We start from the raw sequence: 23,734 nt of genomic DNA, 5'->3' as shown, positions 1-23,734 counted from the left end.
TAACAATTTCAACATAGCGGTGATTAAAAATCCCTCATTGACATTACCATTAGATATTTGTAAAAAATTAAAAAATAAAAAATTAAATAAAAATAAACAAACACAGTGGCTTACACTTGCATCACATCTCATAAGCTTGACAATACACTGTGTCCAACACACTCAGTCATATGTTTGGTTCATTTAATAGTTAAAACAAATTTAAATAAAGGATCCCATATTCCAATATATGATTCAGTATTATCAAAACTAAATGCAGTTTTTTCTACTAATATCATCTCCATAGCTTGTGAATACCAGTCAGAATGTGTTGGACCATCAACATCTATCTATTACCCTTTTGTTATTATGCATATTGGAAGAAATGCATTTTTACTCTTTGATGACACGTTACTAAATTGATGGAGATCCCCAAGAATACAACTTTTCAATGTCATTGGGATGTTAAGGAATGCATTTGCTTCTTTTGTTGTTTTCAACCATAACTCTTTTGTTCTCTGACATTCCCACAATAAATAAACAAGAGTTGCCTCGGATGCTCGACACTTCGTACATGACTTGCTATCTACTACACCGATTTCGAACAGCTGAGAATATTTAAAATACAATCTATTCAATATCTTAAATTGAGTCAGCTTATCGTTAAAGCTTCAAAAGGGCTTATTGGCATTTTTCTAAATATCACTCCATGATATGTCTCTTTCATCTAAAATGTTTAAGTCGATCATCCATTTCCTAACACGTGCATCATTTGCATTTCTAGTACGGTGTTCATTTATTATTCAATAAAATAGTTTAATTAATGTCTTTATAGTATCTTGATTCAAAAGTGCATCTTCCAGTTCATGGCTATTTAAAGACATACTTTCAAAGGATATGCATTTATTTACAGCGTGTTTTAAAGAGATAACATTTTAAAAAATTATTTCTGGGTTTATTATATTGATCAACTAAATCATTGAACGGTTTAAAACAGTTTTTTATTAATAATATGATGGGGTTTATAATACCTCTGTCTTTCCATGTTGTCCATTTAACCACATTTTTATTAATTATGATATTAGGATTGTACCAAAGCTGTTGATTTACAGATGTAATTGGGTTGATTCCAAGTATTTTCAGACACAGATTTAGAATGCTAAAGGTGGCTTCTATTGGGTTCTGCCTCAATTCATTAGGTAATTTTTTTAATGTAGTATAAACTCCCCACATCAATGTCCAAATTCATTAACATATTTTTGTCTATGTTGATCCAGTCCTCATCTGCAGAAGATTGGAATAAGTGGCTTGCTTGTTCACAACCGAAGGAGATATAATAATGTAAGAAGTTTTGTAATTGTAATCCTCCTTTATCTTGTGTACAAGACAATCTTAATTATGAACATCTGGCCTTCTTTCCACACCATATAAAATGTGATATCATTGAATGTATTTTGTTAAACCAACTTTTATTAATTAGGACAGGCATCATTTTCAGTATATAATTAACTGCTGGATGTGAGCGTGAATGTTGTTTGTCTGTCTGTGTTGGCCCTGTGATGAAGTGGCAACTTGTCCAGGATATACCCCACCGTACCCCACCTCCGTGAGGGACAAATGGTAGAAAATGGATGGATTGTCAAATTTTAAACTATGTATCTCAAGGTAGACATTCCCAATGCTGCTACAGATCGTTCCAAATAAATTTCTGTGGCTACATGTCTTAGAATGCGTTTGTGTGGACAGCAGTTGTCATAATAAGCTCATCTTTAAATGTTGCAATAAAAAATAGATTTTATCAACAAAAACAATTTATATTTATTAATACACAAAAAAGTACCAAAAATTGGTATCGTATCGGTTCAAATGTGAACTATACCCATCCCTGACTGGAAGTTAGTGATTTTTGTATTTCTGCCTCTGGACTATGTCTCCTGTCCAAAAGCAGTACCTAGTAACTCATTTCTAGAGATACCCTTGAGATACTAGGTTTTTCTGTTGTATCTACGCGGTTATGTGGTAGTTGCTAGGTCCTGCCATGCGCGTAACAGCTTACTTACGGAACAAATTACAATATCGCATACACTAATGTAAAGCATATCACCTATTAACTCCAAAATTATTATCAGCTCAGTTTTGACCAAAATTAAGTTACTGGGTTTTGCCTTTGGACGGGAGAATGGCAATTGATGTCTCTGTGTCCAACACGTGTCAAACGCTATACAAAATCTTGCAGGTTGTTGATTTCAGAACACACCAACAGTCAGAAAAGACCATACGGATTGTCTACAAAAATATTAAACATTGTATTTATGATTTTGAACATATCAGATATACATATCGCACGACAATGTTTGCACAAATGAATAGATAGATGAAGGGGAGTGGGTCCTGCAGAATATTATTCCCCAACCGAGTCTGTTGGTACCTGTGCACGCACAGAACGAGCACAACTAGCAGAGCTAGAGAATGAGCGAGAAATCTGCATTTCAGCTAAAGTGAGCTGACTAATCCTCCAGCAAGCCTGATGTGGGCAAACTAATGCCTCATAATCCATGCAAGTCCACGCTGACACTACACTTGCAATGGAAAGACATAAACGGCTTCAGATCACTGTACTTCATCCAGCAACACAACCTCGTGAACCATGTGTTGTTTGACATGACAATATTACATCACCACAAGAGCATAATGTGTAATATTATATTTTGCCACCACATTGAGTGATGACAATTTCAAGTTCTTAAAAGCGCCAGTGCATTTCTGTTGCTATGGTAACTGCCATGCGACAGGGGTATATAGCATGCATGTAACGTAACCAGAAGAACGACAGTGAAACAGTAAAAGCTCAATTCTGTTCGATTGTACAAAAAGAGAAGGCATTTAAAACAACAAAAATTAAAATGGATGGTCGCTTGTTTACAGATACCACCTTAAATTTCGACAAGAAAACAATTGTACAATACGACTCGGCGAAGAAAATCTCTGCATTATTTTCGACCCAACTCTTTTCTTTCAGCTACACATTAAAGGCCTACTGAAACCCACCACTACCGACCACGCAGTCTGATAGTTTATATATCAATGATGAAATATTAACATTGCAACACATGCCAATACGGCCTTTTTAGTTTACTAAATAGCAATTTTAAATTTCCCGGGAATTTCTTGTTGAAAACACCGCGGAATGATGACGTGTACGTGTGACGTCACGGACTGTAGGGAAATATTAGTGCTGCGCACACACACAGCTAAAAGTCGTCTGCTTTAACCGCATAATTACACAGTATTTTGGACATCTGTGTTGCTGAGTCTTTTGCAATTTGTTCAATTAATAATGGAGAAGTCAAAGTAGAAAGATGGAGTTGGAAAGCTTTAGCCTTTAGCCACACAAACACACGGCGTTTAAAACTCCCGGAGGTGAAGCTTTCCTATGGATCAGAGCGGTCAAGCGAACATGGATACCGACCAAATGTCAACCAGCAGTTTTCGGTGAGAAAATTGTGGTAAAAAGTTGCCACTTACTGTAGATCAGCTGAGCTTGTGCCGTCCATCCAGCTGCCGTCGACTTCCATCAGACACTGGCCTCAAGACACCCGTGGACACACCCTTCCGACTATCAGGTACTATATAATCTCACTAAAACACTAGCAACACAATAGAAAGATAAGGGATTTTCCAAAATTATCCTAGTAAATGTGTCTAAAAATATCTGAAACCGTCCCAAAGCAATCGCGTTTTTTTTTAACTTGATTTTTTTTTTTTTTTCTAGTCCGTCGCTATCAATATCCTCAAACACGAATCTTTCATCCGCGCTCAAATTAATAGGGAAATTCTTGTTTTCTCTGTCCGAATAGCTCTTTTTGTTGGAGGCTCCCATTAGAAACAATGTGAGGATGTGAGGAGCCATCAACGGGTGACGTCATCGTCTGCGACTTCCGGTAAAGGCAGGGCTTTTCTATTAGCAACCAAAAGTTGCGAACTTTATCGTCGATGTTCTCTACTAAATCCTCTCAGCAAAAATATGGCAATATCGCGAAATGATCAATTATGACACATAGAATGGACCTGCTATCCCCGTTTAAATAAAAAAATCGCATTTCAGTAGGCCTTTAAAAATGTTACCTAAACAGCCTTCTTTCATTTCCGTAATGTCACTAAAATCCATCTCGTTATGTCCACCCATGACGCGGAGATTATTATAAATGCGTTCGTTACGTCTTGTCTTAATTTTTGTAACTTATTATTTCTGTCTCTCCCCATGTCCAGCATTAAAAGATTGCAGTTGGCACAAAATGCGGCTGCGACAATGACAAGAACGTTTCATCATATGGCGCCTATACTGGTCCACCTGCACTGGCTCCTGGTGCAATTTCAAAGTTTTTGTTACTTATGCATGATATACTGGATGGTCTATCGCAGGGGTCGGGAACCTTTTTGGCTGAGAGAGCCATGAAAGCCAAATATTTTAAAATGTATTTCCATGAGAGCCAAATAATATTTTTTTAAACACTGAATACAACTAAATTTGTGCATTTTTAAGTAAGACATTTTTATGATATAATAAGTCTGTTATTATTTTTAATAACATTGGTATTCTGAAGCTGACCAATAATAAATAAAATTCTTCTTACCATTAATGCGACTTCTTGAACAGGTGCGGTAGAAACGGATGGATGGATTAAAACGCATGAGAATGTTTTATATTTTGAACGTAATTTTTAACACCGTGATTACCAGCGGAACTACTCATTACTTATCGTATTAAGCAAAGATTGATCTGAGAGCCGAATGCGGTCATCAAAAGAGCCACATCTGGCTCGAGAGCCATAGGTTCCCTTCCCCTGGTCTATCGCATGTCCCGTCTCGAAATTTGCGTTACAAAAACACCAGCTTAGCAGTAATTTCCAGAGCCAAAAAAAAGTCTGCAGGCTCTCGTGCGTTTTTAATTGGGACCCCAGTATTCTGGAATACCCTCCCAGTAACAGTTAGAGATTCTACCTCTATATACTCTAGCTTCTAGACCAAGGGTAGGGAACCTATGGCTCTAGAGCCAGGTGTGGCTCTTTTGATGACTGCACCTGGCTCTCGGATAAATCTTAGTTGACATTGCTTAACACTGTAAGTAATTAATAATTCCGCTGGTAATCACAGTGTCAAAAATAACGTTCAAAATATAAAACATTCTCATGCATTTTAATCCATCCATCCGGTGTCTACCACACCTGTTCAAGAAGTCGCATTAATGGTAAGAAGTATTTTATTTATTGTTGGTTAGCTTCAGAATAACAATGTTATTAAAAAGAATAAGAGACTTATTATACACTAAAAATGTTGGTCTTACTTAAAAATGCACGGATTTAGTTGTATTCGGTCTTGAATAAAATATTATATGGCTCTCGCGGAAATACTTTTTAAAATATTTGGCTTGTATGGCTCTCTCGGCCAAAAAGGTTCCCGACCCCTGTTCTAAATAGACATCTGTTTGGACTAGTTGACCTACCGCTTTTCCTTTCTGCTATGTCCAACCTCTACTGCATGTAGAGGATGTCAGGTGGTTACGGATGGAGAGGTAGCAGTCTGGAAGATGCGCTAGATGTCCCAAATTGTCACCCTGGGTGGACCACTTTTCTGTGTTGGTGAAGTGTCTGCGTTGTCGACTCGTCTACATGGAAGAAGATTACCATTCAACTGCCTGCCATCTTCCCGATGGACTGGACTCTCACATGATTATGAGTGTAACAATTCAATAATTGTACCCACCCGTCATCCATTAAAGCCTGTCACTCAGGAGGAGTGTCCCCACATCTGCGGCTCCTTCCCAGGATTTCTTCTTTTTCCCATCTCGCGCTTTTGGAGAAACTTGTGATCAAGGGCTACTTTATACCAAGAAATTGTGATCGACTGATAAATTGGGAAGGTTTCAAACAAGCAAGCAGCCAGAGAGCAGCATGAATAATTTAATTAAACAAAACATAAAAGTGACAAACTGAAAGCTAGCATTTTATATAATTTCTCTATTGCTATCAGCGATACTTGCCCTATGTTCGTATCGTATTGGATCAACATCAACATGTCCCCACATCTGCGATCCCTTTTTCTACTTGTTCCCATTAGGTTGAGTTTTTTTTTACTCTGATGTGGGATCAGAGACAAGGAAGTTGTTGTGGTTTGTGCAACCCTTTGAGACATTTGTGATTAGGGGCTATAAAAAATAAATGTTGATTGATCGATTGATTGAATTTATGTCCAACAGATTTAGGCATATTCAAAGCATTTCTGAACTGTTGAAAGTGACCTCATCTTCGTTGGTTAACGAGAGACAATGAGAAGTTATTATCACACATCAACATCTCTAACATGTACATAGTGCCTTTGGTAGGTCAGCATTGAAAATTAAAATATGTTCTTTATTGTATTACCCTGGATAAATAAATTGTAAATAAATACAAGTAACCTAATGTGATGGAAGTCGGCCAGTGTGGCTGGGCCATATCTAAATTGGCCAGCCTGGGCTTTTAGCTCGATGGTCAGCGCACTCGCCTCTCATGCGGAGGACAAGGTTTTGCGTCCCATTGCAGAATGGCATAAAGGAAGGGGACCATGGATAGTTGTGCCTTTTCAGCAATAAAGAGTTAATATATTGTTACACATTGATGTTCCTGCTTTGTCTACACAACTGTTTTGATAATACAGTTGAAGTGTGCGTTTTAGCGGTACTTAGAGACAAATTTGATTGGCGAAAATGACACTGATTTGCCAAAATGTGCGGGGAAGTTGCAGACATTGGACGCTACAAGGCTGCACATAATTTGATAAGTTGCAAGGATTGGTTGCATTTGCGTGAATTGGTGCAATCGCGACATTGCAAATTCCTGGAGGGACTGATAAACTGATTTAAGCAACCGAAAATCTGAAGCAATTTGGAAGCAGATAGATCTTGCTCTTTTTCGGGAGCTGGGCCAAAAGGAAGCATTTCATTAGAAATGTCACATTTTATGTCAACAAAGCTGGTCTTGACGAAAATGGGCCGTATCATAAAATAATACACAATTCAATGAAGTAATGTAGACAGTAATCGTGTGCCGGAAGATGCCCACACATACACACGAACACACGCGCACACACGCGTACACACGCGCATACACGTGCATACACGGTGACTACGTCAACATTCCTTTCTTGGAGCAGTCTCCTCCACAGAGCAAACTCTATTAGCAAGCGTCTTCCCTCAGGGTTGACACTGACATGTCGTATCAGCCTCTGTTGTGCAAGAGGTTCAACAAGGTGCAACAAGGTTCAAAGAGGATTAAGACGTGCATTAGCGAACAACTCAAAAACCAGAAAAAGACAAAAAACGGCAACGATTACTTATCTCGTAGACACTATCAAAATTAGACCCCTTCGATACATGGATATTAGCAAACACACATCTTGCACTCTGCCGAATGTCTCATGTGACTCTGATCAGCCAGGTAGAAGCGCTGTTCTGCCAGTGGCACTCAGTTTATTTAAAGGTGACAATGCATAAACTATTGCTTGTATTCCGTCATGTGACTTATTCCCGGAAGTGAAAAACTGTAGAGGTCAACCAGGGCAAAATGGCTGTTGTGCGGCAAGCAGTGAGCAAAATCTTTGAGTGCGCAAGGGTCCTCACCAGTGTTGGGTTAGTTACTGAAACACAGTAACTAGTTACAGTTAATAGTTAAAGTATTTCAAAAGTAACTCAGTTACTAACTCAGTTACCTATACCAAAAAGTAATGTGTTACAGTGAAAAGTAACTATTTAGTTACTTTTTATTTAATTTTTTATTTTTATTTTAAGGCTCGCATTAATACCCTTTTAGCCTTCATTTTATTACTGTTATCAACTTGACATCACTGAACTCTGCTAAGCAATGTGGTCTACATACAACACACAAAGTCAAGGATGTGTTTCAAAGGGCCAATTTTTTGGGGGCCAGAAGAAATTGACAAAACTATTTTGAAAAGCTGCAACATAACATACATGAGTAACAAAACCTCATAATAACAACATGTCACAACAAAGCTGTAAACCTGGTTTCACCCAAGGAAGGCACACATGACATGATTATATATCATGCCACTATATGCAGCACACCTTTTTTTCTCTCAAGGAATTGTGAAATAAAATCATGTCTTCAGGAGATCAACACTGTACTGAAGCCCAGAACTCTCTACGCCAGGGGTCACCAACCTTTCTGAAACCAAGAGCTACTTCTTGGGTACTGATTAATGTGAAGGGCTACCAGTTTTATACACACTTAAATAAATTGCCAGAAATAGCCAATTTGCTCAATTTACCTTTAACCCTTGTGTGGTGTTCGGGTCTGTGGGACCCGTTTTCGATTTTTATTAAATGAAAAATGATACAATTAATTAATTTTTCAAACCGAGACTCACTGGCTTTGGCTCATTTTCTGTGAAGAACATATATCAGAATACACATTTAATGAAAACACACCATACACACCCCCTACACATTTCTATCACATATAAGATGTCCAGGTCCAGTGGACACAGGGCTAATGGAAGTGTGGAAAATGATGTTCTGTGTAACATGCACGCACGCACACACACACACACACACACACACACACACACACACACACACACACACACACACACACACACACACACACACACACACACACCAGGCCTAGACAGGAGGAGGACAGAGTGTAGGTACACAGAACATCAGAGGGTCAAATGTGCGAGGAAATGAGAGCAGACTGTGTTTACAAACAATGTTGAAACTTTGTGTGGGAACCGGAGGTGCAGAAACACAAAAGAAGAAACCCTGTGGGATGCAGAAACTGGCAGAGAAATTTCCATGTAACGTTCATATTGTTGTTACTCAGCCAGTTTGTGGGTCTTAGACCTAGACTTGGACTTACTTTTTATTGTCATTCAAATTTGAACTTACAGTACAGATAACAAAATTTTGTTGCATTATCTCATGGTAGTGCAGGATGAAAAATAAATAAGGTGCAGATATAAATAAATGGATTACTGTACAGATAAATATATAGCACTTTTGCGTATGCATCCACGTTTATGGATGTATGTTATATTGTCTTTATATTCCAGCGAGTTAATCCATTTTGGGGTGGGAATTGAGGTTATTATTATGATGCTTTCAAAAGTCTTACGGCCTGAGGGAAGAAATTGTTACAGAACCTGGAGTTTCTACTACAGAGGCTGCGGAACCTCTTTCTAGAGTCCAGAAGAACTGGTGCACCTCCAGTTCTTGGTTGGGGTGGGAGGACTCTTTGCAGATTTTCTGAACCCTGGTCAGGCAGCGGCTTTTTGGTACCTCCTGGATAGGAGGAAGAGGAGTCCTGATGATCTTTTCCGCCATCCTCACCACACACTGCAGAGACTTCCAGTCTGAGGCACTGCAGGCTCCAGTCCAGACAGATATGCAGTTGGTCAGCAGGCTCTCTATAGTGCCTCTGTAGAATGTGGTGAGAATGGGGGGAGGGAGCTGTGCTCTTTTCATCTGACGCAAAAATTGCATGTGCTGCTGAGCTCTTTTTACAAGACCTCCGGTGTGTAGGGACCAGGTCATATTGTCGGTTATCTGCACCCCCAGGAACTTGGTGTTGCTAACCATTTCCACCGCTGTGCCGTTGATGTAGAGTGGAGCGTGGCTGGACTGGTGCTTCCTGAAGTCAACGATAATCTCCTTGGTCTTGTTGACATTCAGGACCAGGTTTTTGGTTCTGCACCAGTCAACCAGATGTTTCACCTCCTCCCTGTAGTCCATGTCATTGTTGTCACGGATGAGGCCCACTACTGTTGTGTCATCCGCATACTTCACAATGTGGTTAGTAGTGGACCTGGCGCAGCAGTCATGGGTCAGCAACGTGAACAGCAGCGGACCTAGGACGCAGCCCTGGGGGGAGCCTGTGCTCAGGGAGATGGCACTGGAGGTGTTGTTGCCCACTTTCACAGATTGGGGTCTGTCTGTGAGGAAGTCAAGCAGCCAGTTGCATAGGGGGGTACTGAATCCAAGGGGGGCCAGTTTGCTCACCAAGTGCTGCGGGATGATGGTGTTGAAGTTGAGCTGAAGTCCAGAAACAACATCCGCACGTGTGTGTCCTTTCCTTTCAGATGTTCTAAGCTCAGGTTGAGTGCAGAGGAGATGGCGTCCTCTGTGGAGCGGTTAGGGCGATAAGCAAACTGGTATGGGTCGAATGTGGGGCGAAGTCTGGAGACAATGTTTTCCTTTACCAGCCTCTCGAAGCACTTCATTACAGATGTTTTTTGGGATAAGGTAATCATCTGTTCAGTATTTTAACATAAAAGTATTTGATTGTGAGGCATTAAAAGCCACAAAATGCAACGGGTCCATCAGACCCACAAACACTGGCTGAGTAACAACAATATGAACACCACACAAGGGTTAATAAATAAATCTATATATATTTAAAAAATGGGTATTTCTGTCTGTCATTCTGTCGTACATTTTCTTTCCTTTTACGGAAGGTTTTTTGTAGAGAATAAATGATGAAAAAAACACTTAATTGAACGATTTAAAAGAGGAGAAAACACGAAAAAAATGAAAATAAAATTTTGAAACATAGTTTATCTTCAATTTCGACTCTTTAAAATTTTAAATTCAACCGAAAAAAATGAAGAGAAAAACTAGCTAATTTGAATCTTTTTGAAAAAATTCAAAAAATAATTTATGGAATATCATTAGTAATTTTTCCTGATTAAGATTCATTTTAAAATTTTGATGACATGTTTTAAATAGGTTAAAATCCAATCTGCACTTTGTTAGAATATATAACAAATTGGACCAAGCTATATTTCCAACAAAGACAAATCATTATTTCTTCCAGATTTTCCAGAACAAAACTGTTAAAAGAAATTCAAGACTTTGAATAAGATTTAAATTTGATTCTACAGATTTTCTATATTTGCCAGAATATTTTAATTTTATTTTAATCATAATATGTTTGAAGAAATATTTCACAAATATTCTTTGTCGAAAAAACAGAAGCTAAAATGAAGAATTGAATTAAAATGTATTTATTATTCTTTACAATAAAAATATATATATATACTTGAACATTGATTTCAATTATCAAGAAAGAAGAGGAAGGAATTTAAAAGGTAAAAAGGTATATGTGTTTAAAAATCCAAAAATAATTTTTAAGGTTGTATTTTTTCTCTAAAATTGTCTTTCCGAAAGTTATAAGGAGCAAAGTAAAAAAATGAATACATTTATTTAAACAAGTGAAGACCAAGTCTTTAAAATATTTTTTGGGATTTTCAAATTCTATTTGAATTTTGTCTCTCTTAGAATTAAAAATGTCGAGCAAAGCAAGACCAGCTTGCTAGTAAATAAATACAATTTAAAAAATAGAGGCAGCTCACTGGTAAGTGCTGCTATTTGAGCTATTTTTAAAACAGGCCAGCGGGCAACTCATCTGGTCCTTACGGGCTACCTGGTGCCCGCAGGCACCGCGTTGGTGACCCCTGCTCTACGCATTTCCCCAGTTATAGTTAGAGAAAAGGAAAAATTGGCTTGGCCCATTGGGATCCCTTTTTATGTTTGTGAACTTTATAGACTATACATGTAGAGTGATGTGATAATCAAACACTCTAGAAGTCTAGAATGAAAGAGTATATAACTTAATTGACAGTGTGTGTGTACCTTCAGTGCTGAATGATGAGCAGAGGCAGAGTTTAGAGTGTCTTCTTTAGCTTGCTTTCCATTGTTATGTGCTCACTGCCCCACTGTGTCCAGGAACTTGGAAAATGTTTTCGTGCCATTAGTCGTTTGATCCCCCCACTGCAGAAATAGCCTGCAAGTCTTCTAGCACATGGCTCAATCAATGTCCTCCTGGCTAGCAGTGCCTCCGTTAAAATCCTTAGGTGGTGGTAGAGGTGAAGGTGAAATGGCTTCAGAGTCTGTCTCTCTCTTTACTAGCTTTGTCGAAGCATGTTGCTTTTGTGGGTGTTTCAGCAGGTTTGAATTGCTGTTTTGGGCAGTAGATAGGATCTTTGATCCAAGACACAACTCACATTTAACTAAAATGTTCTTTTCTTCGTGCTCAACAAAAGAAAAGTAGTTAAGAAACTCGGCTTTGGCTCCGCGTTTGATGTCTTCTTAGTAAACACAGACACACGCCACAGTAGGTTTGGTGTTCTTGGGATGCAACTCAGTATTCTTCTTCCTCCAAACACGACGAGTTGAGTTTATACCAAAATGGATACAGGGATGATACAGCAGAGGATTGGGTGAATGTCATGTGGTCAGATGAAATATAAATATAACTTTTTGGTATAAACTCAACTCGTCGTGTTTGGAAGAAGAAGAATACTTAGTTGCATCCCAAGAACACCATACCTACTGTGAAGCATGGGGGTGGAAACATCATGCTTTGGGGCTGTTTTTCTGCTAAGGGGACAGGACGATTGATCCGTGTTAAGGAAAGAATGAATGGGGCCATGTATCGTGAGATTTTGAGCCAAAACCTCCTTCCATCAGTGAGAGCTTTGAATGGTTGACCAAATACTTATTTTCCACCATAATTTACAAATAAATTCCTTAAAATTCCTACAATGTGAATTCCTGGATTTTTTTTTCACATTCTGTCTCTCACAGTTGAAGTGTCCCTAAGATGAAAATTACAGACCTCTGTCATCATTTTAAGTGGGAGAACTTGCACAATCGGTGGCTGACTAAATACTTTTTTGCCCCACTGTAAATAAATAAAAAGAAAAAACAACAAACATAGTTAATTTGTCACAAAGAAGCGAAGATTAGTGATTAAGAGGTGGCTTTGCACTAAGCAGGTGTGTTAGCCATGAGTGAAGAGGCAAGATTACATTGAGGGCGTCTTTGTTTGCTTGTCGCACTCTAATTTGCTGCACACTGCTAATTTGTGCCATTAACATGCATTATCACGATACGACGAATGACGATAGTAATTGAAGCTCTATCTTCGGCTGAATTCATATCATGTATTGTGTATATCGCGCAACTAAACTGTAGTATGTGGAGTATATAATGTACGACAGTTTCATAAAAGTGCCATTATTTTGCTAGTACAATAATTATTCCCATTTCGCAAAACTCATTGGTTATCACATGACCGTCTTGTTTATTTTGGGTTTTTATTTGGTAAATAAAAGGCAAAGACTCCCTTCACTTGTCTTTGACTGGCCACCCTGACATACAGGACCACAACAAGGATTTTGGTATCAACCTAATACAAAGTAAATGCAGGTTTTTATCTATTTTGAGATTATTACATTAGTTTCTGATTCTGTCTTTTAATTTGTTGATCAGGATAAGAATCACAATAAAACATTGCATGAAAAAAAATTCAATCAACCAATATATTCATCAACAATCAAGCAATATCAGACAATGTGAATATCTATACAATCATTCAATTTTATTACATACAATTGTTTGAGCAAAATAAAATTAACAGTGCAAAATAAGTATACAAGCAAAAATTATGATTCACAGTTATTACAATTATGTGGAAAATCATTTGAACACATTATCTTAGGGCATTCAATCGATCCCCACTGGACTGTTTGGTTTGTCTTAGAAGAAGTTTTGCCGCTCATCCGAGTAGGCTTCATCAGTTTGTGCTCACAGACTTAGGCCCCTTCCACAAACCCCGTTTCCATATGAGTTGGGAAATTGTGTTGGATGTAAATACAAACAGAATACAATGATTTGCAAATCATTTTCAACCCATAATCAGTTGAACATGCTACAAAGACAACATATTAGATGTTCAAACTGATAAACTTTTTTTTTTTTTGCAAATAATCATTAACTTTAGAATTTGATGCCAGCAACACGTGACAAAGAAGTTGGGAAAGGTGGCAATAAATACTGATAAAGTTGAGGAATGCTCATCAAACACTTATTTGGAACATCCCAGAGGTGTGCAGGCTAATTGGGAACACATGGGTGCCATGATTGGGTATAAAAACAGCTTCCCAAAAAATGCTCACTCTTTCACAAGCAAGGATTGGGCGAGGTACACCCCTTTGTCCACAACTGCCTGAGCAAATAGTCAAACAGTATAAGAACGTTTCTCAAAGTGCATTTGCAAAAAATTTAGGGATTTCAACATCTACGGTCGATAATATCATCATAAGGTTCAGAGAATCTGGAGAAATCACTCCACGTAAGCGGCTTGGCCGGAAACCAACATTGAATGACCGTGACGTGACCTTCAATCCCTCAGATGGCACTGTATCAAAAACCGACATTAATCTCTAAAGGATATCACCACATGGGCTCAGAAACACTTCAGAAAACCACTGTCACTACATACAATTCGTCGCTACATCTGGAAGTGCAAGTTAAAGCTTTACTATGCAAAGCGAAAGCCATTTATCAACAACATCCAGATTCTTTTTTTATTTGTCATGAAAAAGGGAGGTTTTTTGGGTTAGTGCACTAATTGAAAGTGTATCTTGTGTTTTTTATGTTGATTTAATAAAAAATGTAAAAAAAAAATGGAAACATTTAAAAATTAATAAAAAATTATTCTGCGGCCCGGTACCAATCGAGCCTCGGCCCGGTGGTTGGGGACCACATGTTAGACTATTGTAGTGAATCACACCTGAGCCATCACACATGAATCATATCTTTAATGGACGTATGAAAGTAAACAATGTGATAAAAAACATTTAATTCCTTAATGAAATTTGCGGTCATACTTGACGGCCGCAACCACATGGCTTCACAATAGTTATGGAGTACAAAACTAGACGTTGAGTAATCGCTCGACATACATCGCGGACAATAAGTGACAGTCTGCTTTGCCAGTCCAAATGCATTGGCTATTTTTCGTAGTCTTCTCTTGTCCACGGGAGTCCGCATTATCGTCTCTCCTTTGACAAATGGACAAAGTTTTTCTCTAAGTAGAATCACAGCTGACCTGGACATTTGAAAGTTCTCTTGCCATTCCTCTGGCACAGCACACTTGGTGTCAAACATATCCCACCAGGCTGCCGTTCCTCCAGGGCTTATCCAAAACCGTCGCTCAACATTGCTATGTTGCCGTCTGAGATGTGTTGTATCCGAAATAGCTGCTATTGCCCGTTTCCTTCTCTAAAGGTATTGATGTGTGATTTCCAAAAGCGTCTGTACATGTACAAGAAGAGGAAACACGGGCATGTCTGGATGACTCATCTCCATCTTTCAGTTATCGAACGGGTATTTGAATCTGGCTGTGGCATGTTCTTTCTGATGTCACTTTCGGTTTGGGACATGGTCTTTCTGGCGTCACTTCCTCTCCAAACTCAGTTTGTAATGATAAGTCGATACAAAGATAAGAGCCAGAGAGTCAAGGAATGCACGGAGCACTTACCCGTGTAAAAAATTGTCCGGTGAGGGGAACCTTAAACGGTGATTTAGTGAGGCTTAAACGAGGCTTATGCTAAATAATTATTTGTTTAAAGGGTTAGTGTAGACCAGGGGTGTCCAAACTTTTTCTACTGAGGGCCGCACACTGAAAAATCAAAGCAAGCGGGGGCCATTTTGATATTTTTTATTTTAAAAAAACAATACAATATATGTATAAAAAATATACATTTCGGCCTCCACTCAGGCTTGATCCCGGGGACCCCAAAGAGTATTGGTCAAAAAAAATATTAAAAATGTGTCATTATTCAGTATTATTATTTTTATTATTATTCTAGTTTTAAATCTCTAGATCAAAATTAGGTCTATCTGTCAATATAATGATTTTAAAGATTTAAGTTGTATGTTCTTTTTGTCACAAAAAAACTGTTATTTTTTATGGAAAAATCACAAAATATGCAATATTTTCACCCAATAATTTTTTCAAGCGGAATATTTGAGATTATATAATAATTGGAGCATTAAAAAGGTCAATAACTCATAACACTATTGATTTTAATTAAATATTATTTTTTGAGCAATGACACTTAAAAACAAATCACACTGAAATGATTGGGGATCCAAAAGCGTCCTACTCATTAAAGTGTTAGAAAATAAATTATACATTGTTTTACTGATTACTTTTAACACAATAATCTCAAGATCAACTTCAGATCTATCCATCAATTATAAGTTTTATTGTTGTTGTTTATGTTTTTTGTATGTTCGTTTTAGGCTCTTCTTTAAAAAAACAGCTAAGTGTTTTATATGGCAAACACAAAATATGCTACATTTTCCCCCAAAAATATCTCAAAGTGGAATATTTAAAGTGATGTAATTGGTGCCTTCAATAGGTCAATAATTCATAATGACATTGATTTTGATTCATTATTATTTTTTGAAGAAAGAAACAGCCAGCATGGCAGCTTTGTGTTATTAGAGTAAACATTGCAACATTTTATTGTTACATTTCACCCGTTTGCTCCTTTGTATCACTTTTTACGTTTTGAAAATTGTTCAATCGTATTTTTAAATGTGCCATGGGGCCGTTAAAAAAATACCTGTGGGCCAAAAATGGCCCCAGGGCCGCACTTTGGACACCCCTGGTGTAGACATAGCCTTAGATTGGTCAGATTAAGTCCAGTGGCTGGTGCCAAAGCACCAAATATTTATACTCCAAATACCAGGAGCTTGTGCCTGGGTACAGTTGTTTTCGTCCTATGGTAGTGGGAAAAATAAAATATTTGATGCAAACGAGCAATCCTAACTGTCAAAGCCAACAACAGTCATTGAAGTGTAATTTCCCCTCGTTAGCATCACCTTCTGTGACCACAATTTTCCTAACTCCTGTTATTTGTTAAGGGCTAAATTACTGAGTCTTTTATTAATGGTAGAAAGGACAGTGTTGTGTGTGGGAGACACTTGGTGTCAAAGACCACCTCCTCTGTTCAGGGATGGTTTTTCAACCGTGACATAGATGGCTTCACTCACTCATCTTTCATACCATCCATCCTCTCTGTCCAGAATCTCTACATTTTGGTTCTCAAAGGAGTGCCGTTTCTCCATGAGGTGCAGGTAGACAGCTGAGTCTTGGCCTGAAGAGTTTTCCCATCTATGCTGTGCCAAGCGTTGGCTTAGTGGTTTTTTGTTTCCCCGATATACAAAACATTGCATTCATCATTACACTGGATAGCATACACCAGATTGTTTTTGTGGGTGTAGAGTGTCCGGTCTTTAGGATGCACCAGTCTTTGTCAAGAGTTTTTGCCTGGTTTGTGTGAAGACTGTGTGGGCTAGAACACAGCAAAAGGTAAGAAATAAAGGATTTATTAAAGTAATAAAACATGCTAGAAACAAAACACTGGTGCTAAACAGAAAAGGCAAACTCAAAGCGCTAGCATGGATGCTAGGAAAACAAACAGAAACACAAATACTAGGCACGAAAAGGGAAAACAAAACATTTTGCATGAGAGCTAGGAATAAACAAAGGCGAAGCGTGTAAGCTATCGAGCATATACATCTAAAGCAGTCCTCACTGTTGCATTAAGGCAAATTAAGATCAAAGAGAGAACAACGAAAAGGGGCAGGCTTATATAAGGCAGTAATCAAAATAGAAACAGGTGTGCGTCGAAAGCAACGGGCAGGTGAAAATAATATGTAACCATGGTGACAGACTAAACAGGAACTAAGGAGTCAAACGACGGAGAGTGATACAAAAACGGAAACAAAACAACAATCTGTGACGATCCGAGTAGCGGATTGCAACAGTTTGAAGTCTACTGGGATGTTGTGTTGGTTAACCTTTTTTCTGAGTTTCTTGGGTAGACCTGATACATATGGAATGATAATATTTTTTTTGTTGTTTGTTGCCTTTTTCCTCCTCATCCAGTCTGTTCTTGTTATTTCTGCAACTGAATGCACATTTCACAAACGACCAGCTGGGATAACCACAGGTTTTAGGGGCTTTCCTCAAATGCCTATGCCTTTTCTCTTTGGCCTGAGGGCTGGTATGAACATTATTAGCTCTGTGTTGTAGGGTTCTGATAACGCCCAGTTTGTGTTGCAGTGGGTGGTGTGAGTCAAAAAGTAGATATTGATTGGTATGGAAGCACATGTTTTCTCCAATGTGGACATTAGAGTCCAAAATAGGGCAACTCACCGTCTTTGACATCCTCATGTGTGAACTTGATGTTTTTGTCCACTAAGTTAATGTGCTCAGGGAAGGCTTGCACTTCTTGGTTTCTGATTTTAGCCCAAGTGCCATCCACATATATGTACCAATGACTTGGTGCTGTTCTCTTAAAATAGCTCAAAGCTGTCTTTTCCAAGTCCTCCATGTAAAGGTTTGCTAATATTGGAAATACTAGTGATTCCATGGCACAACCATGTTTTTGTTGGTATAACGTTCTTATGGTGAATTAATGCTATTTGTGTACTGTTTGACCTTTCAGTCTTGCCGTAGTTTGAAACGGCCTACTGCGCATGCCTTTTGCCCGGTTTAGAGAAACCAGTTACCCCTCGTGTACGCTGTAATGCTGTTTTTCCAAGGTACGCGAGATAAAGTGTTTAAACGTGTGTATCGCTTCGTTATTCAGGTCTGAGTACACCACATTCTTGGCGACGAGTAAATCGGTTTAGATGAGTGAAAATGGTGTACTTTTCCCAAAGACCGGACGAGTTTAAGCCAAAACAAGAACAATGGCCAGCCTACGTTGAGCGCATGGAGTTGCTGTTTGAAGCACATGACGTCGACGACAACAAAAAGATCCCCAGTTCAGTCGGAGCGGCCACATATGGACTTCTACACAATCTGGTTCAACCAGGCAAGCCAAAGGACAAAACTTTTAATGAAGTTGTGGCCATTCTGACAAACTACTATGAGCCAAAGCCATTGGTTATAGCCAAGCGTTTCAAGTACCGTAAGTGTGTTCAGAAAAATGACCAGACGGCTACAGAATATACCGTTGAGCTGCGTCATCTCGCTGCTAAGTGCAATTTCGGAGACAGGATAGTTAAAGCTCTACGTGATGGTTTTGTCAGCGGTGTCAATTCTGAGGCGTGCCAACGCAAATTGCTCTCAGACGACAGACTGACTTTTGCGAGAGCTGTGGAGCTTGCCGTCATCATGGAGACAGTGCACCGAGATGCACAGCATTTGAGGAAAGGAGAAAATGTCACCGCATCTGTTCACAAGGTAACTGAGGAACAAAGATTTTGCTTGCCTTCAAAGCAAGGTGAATTTTATAGATGTAAAGGAACAAATCATAGCGCCAGTGACTGTTACTACAAAAATGCAAAGTGCCGTAAATGTTCTAAAGTTGGGCATATTCAGAAAGCATGCAGGTCTGGGAGACCATCAAAAGGAAAGCATGAGAAAAGGGGGTAGAGGAGGAGTGAACGAAAAGAAGGAAAAGTAACTGGCTATGTACAAGTTGATGAAGTAGAAGATGAGGTTCTCATGTATTCCATGTTCAATGCAAGTGGCGATTGCCGACAGTCATACAAGGCCATTTTTGACGTGAATGGAAAGAAAGTGCATATGGAAATGGATACGGGAGTTGGAATCACCATTATTTCTGAAAATGTGTATGAACAGTCATTCTCACATGTGCCACTAGAGAGCAGCAGCGTAGCACTCAAAGGCTACTCAAATGGCCCTCGAGCACGCTATTCCATCCTGTGAAAGAGTTCAAGCAATGTTCAAAGTGTTGCCAAACGACAGAAGAGTGCCTCGAAGCTGTGTTTTCTTCGCACTTATGGAAGTGATAAAGGTTTGGTTGCACGCTGCTTGAGATTTTTGGCACATTGTAGTAATGCACCTTCCATGGGCTTGTGGTGGCGGATCTCCTCTCTCACTTGCATGGCGAATACTGTTGTGACTGCTTGTATTTGATTACGGAATAAATGCGTGACGGAGGGTAAACCTCTCTTTGATTTTTAATATTTACCTCTACTCCCTCCCCCTTGCAACGCAGATCCCCTCGTGTTGTGTTGTGAAGCAGAGTTATCAGTTTCATTAACATTTTTTTATTAGCAAGGGCGACCCGGAAGCACCAAATCTGCATTTGTGACAGGCTCAGCTGTAACGTCTTTTTGGAACTTAAATGGAATCCATGCGGCCCACCTCGTTCCTACAACCCCTCACTAAATTGTAGAATCACCAGTCTTGGACGATGTCATTTAATGTTGAAAAAGAAAGCAGATAACAGACATGACACAAAAACTATAATCATTTTAAATGGCAACTTTCTGGCTTTAAGAAACATTTCAAATAAATCAACAAAATTACTTGTAGTAGTCAGTAACAATTTAATTTTTAGATCAAGAAGAGTGAAAACATTATGGAATTACTCAATTCTGAGTGATAATTATGGAAACATGAAAAACAAACAAAAAAGACTACAGCACACCAATAGTGGTTTGTTGCACCACCACTGGCTATTATAACAGCTAGCATGGACCTAGCGAGTGACAAACAGTACTCTTCAGTGTTGGCACTAGGAATTTTCATAAAAAATGGGATCCCACATTAAATTTTTAGAGTCCCACTATTTTGTAATAGTTTTGAAAGCAAATGATAAATATATGTATTATCCTGTTATATCTCACATTCTATAGCGTGTTTTGTAAAAAGGTTGTCATAAACGTTACTTATTTTGTTAAAAAACAAACAAAAAAAAAACACATTTTTATCCATAGTCAATCACATTATTTTTTCTTTCATTAATCTAAACTTTACTGCTCACGGATTTTTTTCTGTATTTATATTTAATAAGTTGGAAGCACATCGGGATAGGTCGATTGGCAACACTAAATTGGCCCTAGTGTGTGAATGTGAGTGTGAATGTTGTCTATCTATCTGTGTTGGCCCTGCGATGAGGTGGCGACTTGTCCAGGGTGTACCCTGCCTTCCGCCCGATTGTAGCTGAGATAGGCGCCAGCGCCCCCCGCGACCCCGAAAGGGAATAAGCGGTAGTAAATGGATGGATGGATGGAAGTTGGAAGTGTATTTATTTCAGTATAAAAGTGTAAAAATGTTTTTGCTTCGGTCATGAAATTATGATAATCGAGTACCAGGGAAATATGAAATATTTCATTGATTATTCTCATCGAGAGGAGCCAGATGAGGTGGCTCGGGCATCTGGTCAGGATGCCACCCGAACGCATCCCTAGGGAGGTGTTTAGGCCACTTCCAACCGGTAGGAGGCCACGGGGAAGACCCAGTACACGTTGGGAACACTATGTCTCCCGGCATGCCTAGGAACGCCTCGGGATCCCCCGGGAAGAGATGGACGAAGTGGCTGGGGAGAGGGAAGTCTGGGCTTCCCTGCTTAGGCTGCTGCCCCCGCGACCCGACCCCGGAAAAGCGGAAGATGATGAATGGATGGATGGATAGATGGATATTCTCACCTGTATGTAGTTTATCAGTTGTTTAAAAAACGCTAAATCTACACTTTCATTGCAAATAATGCCAACAAACTTATAATATTGCAAGTTAGTTTCAATGTCATTTAATACAGTGGCACACAATGCCTCTAGCATTTCATCTCTGGCCTTGCGATGGCCATAAACTGCCGGTATGCTGGCACTGTTGGACTTTTGCAGTTCAATCAGGCTTGGGAACTTTGACAAGGGGGAGGTTCTCTTTGGCCAAGTAATACACAGTCTGCAGCTGACTAATAACACTGTCTTTACTTGCCTCCTCTGCTCTTTTCAGAGCGCCAAAATGCTGGTTGAATGCATCCCGGCCAATTTAACCAACTTGTGAACTGATTGTTGTGAGAGTAGCACATACTTGCCAACCCTCCCGGATTTTCCGGGAGACTCCCGAAATTCAACGCCTCTCCCGAAAACTCCCCGGGACAAATTTTCTCCCGAAAATCTCCCGAAATTCAGGCGGAGCTGGAGGCCCCGCTCCCTCCAGCTCCATGCGGACCTGAGTGAGGACAGCCTGTTTTCACGTCCGCTTTCCCACAATATAAACAGCGTGTCTGCCCAATGACGTTACAACTGTAGAATGATCGAGGGCGAGTTCTTGGTTTCCTATGTGGGTTTATTGTTAGGCAGTTTCATTAAAGTCCTCCCAGCGCGGTAACAACACACAACAACAGCAGTCACGTTTTCGTCTACCGTAAAGCAGTTTGTCTGCCATAAACAGCAATGTTGTGACACTCTTATACAGGACAATACTGCCATCTACTGTACATGCACCACAATACCTCCAGGAAACACCTCCAGGCAACTTCAACCCTTTACTAATACCCTTCTCCATTCACATCCCATCTCCCTGGATTGTAAATAACCTAATGTAAATAATCGAATGTATTTTTAATGTATATATGGATGGATGGATGGATGGATAGATAGATAGATAGATAGATAGATAGATAGATAGATAGATAGATAGATAGATAGATAGATAGATAGATAGATAGATAGATAGATGGGTGGGTGGGTGGGTGGGTGGGTGGGTGGGTGGGTGGGTGGGTGGGTGGGTGGGTGGGTGGGTGGGTGGGTGGGTGGGTGGGTGGGTGGATGGATGGATGGATGGATGGATGGATGGATGGATGGATGGATGGATGGATGGATGGATGGATGGATGGATGGATAGATAGATAGATAGATAGATAGATAGATAGATAGATAGATAGATAGATAGATAGATAGATAGATGGATGGATGGATGGATGGATGGATGGATGGATGGATGGATGGATGGATGGATAGATAGATAGATAGATAGATAGATAGATAGATAGATAGATAGATAGATAGATAGATAGATAGATAGATAGATAGATAGATAGATAGATAGTACTTTATTGATTCCTTCAGGAGAGTTCCTTCAGGAAAATTAACTGTTTTTTTTTTTTATCCATCCATCCATCCGTTTTCTACTGCTTGTCCCGTTCGGGGTCGCTGGAGCCTATCTCACCTGCATTCAGGCGGAAGGCGGAGTACACCCAGGACAAGTCTCCACCTCATCGCAGGGCCAGTTTTTTGTTTATTTTTCTACAAATTTAAACAACTGAATGAACATCCTATAAGTCTGGTGATTCCATATTTTTTTAGAGGAGTTGTACTAGTTACTTCGAGCACCCGGCTGATGTTGTCATCCCGTGGGCTTTATACAGTGGATTTCAGCGCTGCTGTATAAAATTGCTGAAGTGGAGCATGGAATGGTCTCCCCAGCAGGCACAAAACACTGATACAACATTGATTATACATATATGTTTTCTTAAAACTGACTTCTACACAATGATGCAAAATAGTTGTAGTTGTAATTTCAGACAACATTGATGTCTAACATTCGATCCACGTTGTTGGTTGGTAAGTGACCAAAATCTAATGGTCAAATCAACGTCAGAACCCAACATTGATTAAACGTTGTCAAAAAGCATATTGTTCTGACGTTAGGTTTGAGTTGCTCAAAGTCAGGACCTAATTCAACGTTGTTTTCATGTGTTGTGCCTACTAGGTCTTTATATCATACATTTTTTATGCATGCCAGTATACTCCGATACAAGTTTTTCTATATCGGACCGATATCCAATTACAAATAACAATGCCAGATCAAGACGCTCCTACTTGCAAGATCTATGGCTCTGTGCCGTGTGATAAAACTGTTGCGATCTGTGACTCAGATCTTCACATGTTTATTTTTCCATCTTTGTTTCATTCTCTTCTGACCCACTTACTTCCTGTTTAGTCCGTTACCATGGTTACACATTGATTTCACCTGCTCCTCGTTTTCTACACACCTGGTTCTCCTTGATTTCTCCCTATATAAGCTTTCCTCTTTTCTTTGTTCAGTCTCGGATCCTAATTTGCCCACGCGCA

Source organism: Nerophis ophidion, linkage group LG09 (genome assembly GCF_033978795.1).
Source record: "Nerophis ophidion isolate RoL-2023_Sa linkage group LG09, RoL_Noph_v1.0, whole genome shotgun sequence".
In the NCBI taxonomy this organism is placed as follows: Eukaryota; Metazoa; Chordata; class Actinopteri; order Syngnathiformes; family Syngnathidae; genus Nerophis; species Nerophis ophidion.
Note: the sequence above shows the minus strand (reverse complement) of the source record.